Raw genomic sequence first — 5647 nt, forward strand, 5'->3', positions numbered from 1 at the left:
CACCCCCATCCAGACTTAACATTCTTGTATTCTTTTGCATGGCTATTTTATCTGATTCTTCCATAACCACACTGACATGATAGGGCAGGTGACATTCTCCCCTCCATTTGGTAAATTGCAAAATGTCAAAGTGAAACATATGCTTGTTTTTAGTGGACTTCAGAGGTGAGCAGCCCAATGGGCAACACTGCCAAGAGGCTCCAAAGCAGAGGAGGAGGAAATGTCATGAGGGACATAAGGGCCCTGGTCTCATAGAACTTGGGAGACACCCTCTGTGACCTCCAGGACTAGCTGGGGAGATAAAGAGCTCAGAAATACCAACTCACTGTCTTCAGACTTCATAGCTACCCACCAGTTGAACCCAGGCTCCATGCTCTGTGCTCGGCCCTGCATCATACTTTTGTAACTGCCTTATCGCAAGCTGGCTGGGAGCAGGGATGTAGAGGAAGGCCAGCCGCCTGGCAGGGCTCCCGCCCTCCTGAGGCTCAGAGCCGCACCCTGGAAGGGCTTCCAGCCATTTCTGCCGTCTTCTAGTTACCAAAGGAAAAAATACTGATTGTAAACATCACTTTAAAAGCATGCCATCCGACAGCCGGCTCAGCTGCAATACATCAGCCTGAATTGTACTCATTTATGGTGAAGCATTTTATATTAATGTTTTCATTGCTTATCACAGACACTGGCTTTAAAGTGCTTAAGCCAGCTGTACTGAGTTATTTATTAGGCTTTTTTTTCCAAGTTGCCTTTTCCTTAAATAAAGTGTTTGTTTTACTTTCATACATTTAAGAATTCCTCTCATCTCCTGTCAATCACTTCTGACGGCTGATGTGCATACATCACCTATTTCCCCAGAATATACTCAGAACCTATGGATGGAACATGAACTGGAGCCAGCAGTGGCCGCAGAAGGACAAGAGTCAAGTGAGACAGACAGCTCAGTCTCTATAGGGTCATGTAGCTTCCCTTCCTCCATCTCCTTCCTTTCTCCCACAAGCTGAATTTCACCTCCACAGCCACAGTGAAGACATAATTGCTGCCTGAAGTCAAATGATTTGACATTTGGGCTATAGTCAATGCTATTTAGCAACTCTAAATAGTTTCTTGGTTCTCTTTCTGACATGGAGACCAGTCTTCTGTCCTCTTCATTGACTTCACCTCCCTCCTCTTCCCTAAATGTGGGTGTCTAAGGGTCAGGCCTCAGGCCTGTCTCCTTCAGAACAGGAGCCTACATACAGTGAAGTCTAAAGACTGGATGGTGAAATACTCTCCTTCCTTAACTCACTACGCTCCAGGAAGACTGACAAATGGAAAGCTAGAGGGCTTGTCTTTAAATCATCTGACATTTGGCTAACAAAACTTCCAGGATCCAATCACCTCACACTGAAGTCCATCAGTCAACAAAGCCCACCCATAACCACAGAATTACAGTTAGCAACATGATTCCTCACTCTGAAGTATGAACACATAGCCAAAGATCAGCAGATATTTAATTAGGACTCTAACAAAAATCAAAACAAAACAGAAATTGGACATAAGGGACTCACAGGAAACTAAAGAATTCTTTTAAAAAAAAACTACTGTTAATAACTTCAGAAAAAATAAGATAGGTAGCCATGCAACAAGAACAGAAGGTTATTGTAAAAGAAAAGTTAGGAAAAAAAAGAGTAAATGGATATTCAATGTGGAATAACTATAGTAAATTAAATAGACTTCTAGAAAATAAATATAAGAAACCTCTTAGGAAGTAGACAAAACACAGCGGGATGAAATGGAAAGAAATAACAGGAAAATTAAAGCATTCATCAAGAGGATCCAATAGTCTCACAGAAATTTCAATAAGAGAGCTCAGAAAGAACAAGAGAGACAAGTACAAATAATAAATCGCCAGAGGATTTCCAGAACAAGAGTGTGAAACTCCAGATATAACGGAATTTTCAAAAGGTCAAACACAATGAATGAAAAAAAAGATGCACATCTAGATGTATCATCCTGAAATTTCAAAACACCAAGATAAAGAGGAGGGAATAAACACTTTCAGAAAAGGGTAAAAAAGGATCACACACACAGGCAGAAATCAGAAAAGCATCAGACTTTTCGATAGTAACACTAGCACCTAGAATACACTGGAGCAATGTATTTCCATCACAGAATTCTATATCCAGACAAATGGTTAACTCAAATGTGAAGAGAGAATAAAGACATATTCAGATATGCAAGTGCTCTAACACTGTACCCATGTGGGTTCTCATGAGAAACTTCTAGATGAGTATCTTCGCCAAAGTAATAGAGTAAAACAAAGAAGACAAAAGATTAAAGAAAGAGGAGCTCAGCAGGGGAGACGAGTACAGAGGAAAGTTGAGACAGGAGGGGTGCAGCAGGGCAGGAGGGAGCCAGTCCAAATCATACAGAGCTGGAGGTTGGGGACCCCAGAGGGAGAGGTTTCAAGAAAAAAGCAACACTGTTCAGTCAGCCAGAGGGTTAGACTGTGTCTAGGAGATCATGGTAGCTCTGTAGAGAGTTTGGGGAAGAATTCAATAGTAGGTACATAGAAAACTAGGTAAACAATTAATTTTGACAATCTTTAGCTCTTCGGAAAACAAAAGGTTGTGTATAAAGGGGAATTATCATATCTGTATCCCTTTATGAATATTTTCATAGATAAAAATTTGAAAATCCTAAAAATAAACTTAACAGAAAAGTGCATTATAGCTATGTTGGTAGGATGGAAGAAAGAGAAGGGCTGATGCGTTAGCTCAGAGAGAGGAAGTCTATCCTTCTACAGATGAAAGTTAAAAAAAATAAATAAAACTATCCTGGGATATGGCAGTATAAATATATTATTTAGAAATAGGAAGGTAAAATGCTAGCGACAAGAGCTTAAAAAGTTGAAATGGTGTTTCCATGGAGGAAGACTCAGAAGTGAGGAAACGTAGGTCTTGTCATAAATTTGAATTCCGTTATCTTGTACATGTTGTAGTTTGATAGTAAAGACTTGAATGCAGGTGTATAAACTTAACGACATATGCATAGCTGTATATTCTAGAGAGGACAACAGTTCACTATGAACAGACCTACAATGGGGAGCAAAAGTAGATGAAGTCCCTGCCCTCTTGCAGCTTCCCTTTAAACATGGCATGCTGTCTCCTACCTCAGGATCTTGCACGCAGCTCTCCCGGACCATTCGTCTATGTGGAAAATGCTGACTCAGTCATCAAGGCTTCTGTCACACACCTTCCTTGACTCCCCCAGGCGGCAGGCCTGTCCTGAGTCCTCCTGCCTTTATGAAAACGCCATCGCAACAATGGTCTCACTATACCGTACTAGATGTGTGTATTTTCAGGCCAATCTCTCAGCTAGTCATGTATTTTCCCCTAAGTGTGTCCCTAGTCCCTAGCACAGTGTCTGACTCTATGTCGAAGCCCAGTAAAAGTCTGTCAAATAACTACATGCATGCACGAATTCGTGTACGCCTAAAAGCAAGAGGACCACTCATTGGTTAAATAAACAAAGACTGAGAGAGCAGGAAACATACAGGAAAATAGATTCTACCATCCTGGGCTAGACACGCTGGTGGCACAGAGGAAGCCCCTAGCACCTGAGTGGGAGCTAAAATCCTATATTATTGCTTCTACAATGCTAGGGACCCAAGATGGTCCAAAATACTGTGCACACAGATGAGGGTAGAAAGGAGGGAAGTGATATGAAAAAGGGAGGCAGAGGCTCTGAAGGCACACCTTGCTGGCAGTGGCACCTGTCTCTACTTGTGACTTCCAGCAAGAAGCTCAGATGCCTCTTGTGTGCCACTGGATGTTTCTCTGTTATCTGTGACCACTAAGCAAGAAGCCAGCTGCCTCGGTAATGACACATGTCCAATACTAGAGATGTGATGAATGGCTGGAACTCTTCTCGGGCTCAGTTCTGCTTATGCTAACAGTTTGCATTCTTTCCACAGAGATCTCCAACCAAGTGGGCAACAAGATGCAGGGCTCATCTGCAGCCCCCCTCCTGGCCCGGCCCCATCAGCCGAGCCATTTTCTAAATCGGAAACCTCAACTTCATAATCCGAGTCTAAAGGGCAAGGGACATTTACCAAAGACTCTGAGAAAACTTCTAAAGTCCTACTAATGCCACTTGGTTCCCACCAAAAGGATCTTCAGCAATTGAAAGTTAAATGAATTTCTCACACATTCATCCAAGCCAGGATGGTAGCTGGTCAGCTTTGTGGCATGATTTAAAGGCTCTGAAAAACCACACTGCCCCAAAATATCTCCCTACTGGCCTGAAATTCTTCATTTCACTTTATAATCATGCCTGAAATTCCACCAATTAGAAACTCATTTACAAGCCCCTCTTGTAAAATGTGCAAGAGTGATTAGCTTTATCTGATGCCGCTCCAGAATCTAAAATTAGGACCAATGGTTGGGCCTAATAAAGAAAAATTGATGGGCTTTAGTTTGACTGAAAAAGCCTCTTCTGTCAGTTCTTGCTCTTCAGCAATGGGACTGGGAACTCCCACGAATGACAGATAAGCGATCACTTGAGACAAAATCTTCTCCTTCTGGACAGCTCTAAAGGGGTAAAAAGTTCTTCCTGGTGGTGGATTAAAATTTTCTTCTTGACATTCTCTGTGGTTTGCCCTAGTTCTGCTCTCAACAACACAAAGAGAGTCTAATCACCATCTCCTTGTCAAATAGCCTAAGCCAGGCCTCCTCTCTCCCCTAGAGCTCCCATGGTCCTTCCACCACGTCTAACAGCTGGGCAGTGTGTGTACACAATCTGGTTAAATAAGGTGTGGCTTCAGGATTCTTTGCGTGCCCACCAGAGAATGTACGCTACAAACTGTAGAGTGTCTATGACATGCAATAACAGCCTTTTTTTCTCTGCTCCCCACTGACAAAGCCCTCTGGCACATAGGCCACCGCGTGGGACTAGAGGCATCACATGAGTGTTGTAGTCAGGCACTAGGCCATGTGCAAGGGATTGCTCGGGAAGGTATTGACACCTGGCCTGGTTGGTTTGGGCAAAATATGTACCAGGGTGCAAGAGACTCTGAGGGTGTGGTCTGATGCTAAGCCAGAAGCTCTTTGCTCTGTATTTCTCCATGAAAGTTTTGCTCTTTAACGGCCCAAGACATAGCCTTCTGTACTGGATCAACGCCTCACTAATTTGAGGCTCTGAGCACGTTTTCACAAAAATATTTTTAACATTTATTCATTTTAGAGAGACAGAGCACAAGTAGGGGAGGGGCAGAGAGAGAGAGAGGGAGACACAGACTCTGAAGCAGGCTCCAGGCTCTGAACTGTCAGCATAGAGCCCAATGCAGGGCTCAAATTCACAAACCACGAGATCATGACCTGAGCGGAAGTCAGATGTTTAACCAACTGAGCCACCCAGGCACCCCTGAGCAAGTTTCTTAACTCCTCTGAGCGTCTATGTCTTAATCCACTAACTGAGGACTTTTCTATCTGCCTCTCTGGTAGAGTTTTATGAGAACTCCAAGAAATGATAAACTTGAGAATGCTTTGAAGCCTATAAAGCAAAACACTGTGCAATGGCCAGTAGTGGAGTTCATGGCTGACTCTGTCTGGTTGGGGACAGCCAAGGTTCTCAACTAGGAGTAATGGCCAGAAGTAGAGCTGATACTCTG

At 43.1% G+C, this 5647-nt stretch overlaps 1 long non-coding RNA gene across 1 annotated transcript in view; it reads left to right on the top strand.

The window, feature by feature from the left end:
- Nucleotides 1-4442, top strand: part of LOC144223142 (uncharacterized) — a 10072-nt gene extending 5630 nt beyond the window's left edge. The window contains exon 3 of the long non-coding RNA XR_013332591.1: nt 3953-4442. This is a non-coding gene — a long non-coding RNA (uncharacterized LOC144223142). The remainder of the gene's footprint in view (nt 1-3952) is intronic.
- The last annotated feature ends 1205 nt before the right edge of the window (nt 4443-5647 follow it).

Source organism: Crocuta crocuta, unplaced genomic scaffold (assembly GCF_008692635.1).
Source record: "Crocuta crocuta isolate KB4526 unplaced genomic scaffold, BGI_CrCroc_1.0 scaffold231, whole genome shotgun sequence".
Classification (NCBI taxonomy): Eukaryota; Metazoa; Chordata; class Mammalia; order Carnivora; family Hyaenidae; genus Crocuta; species Crocuta crocuta.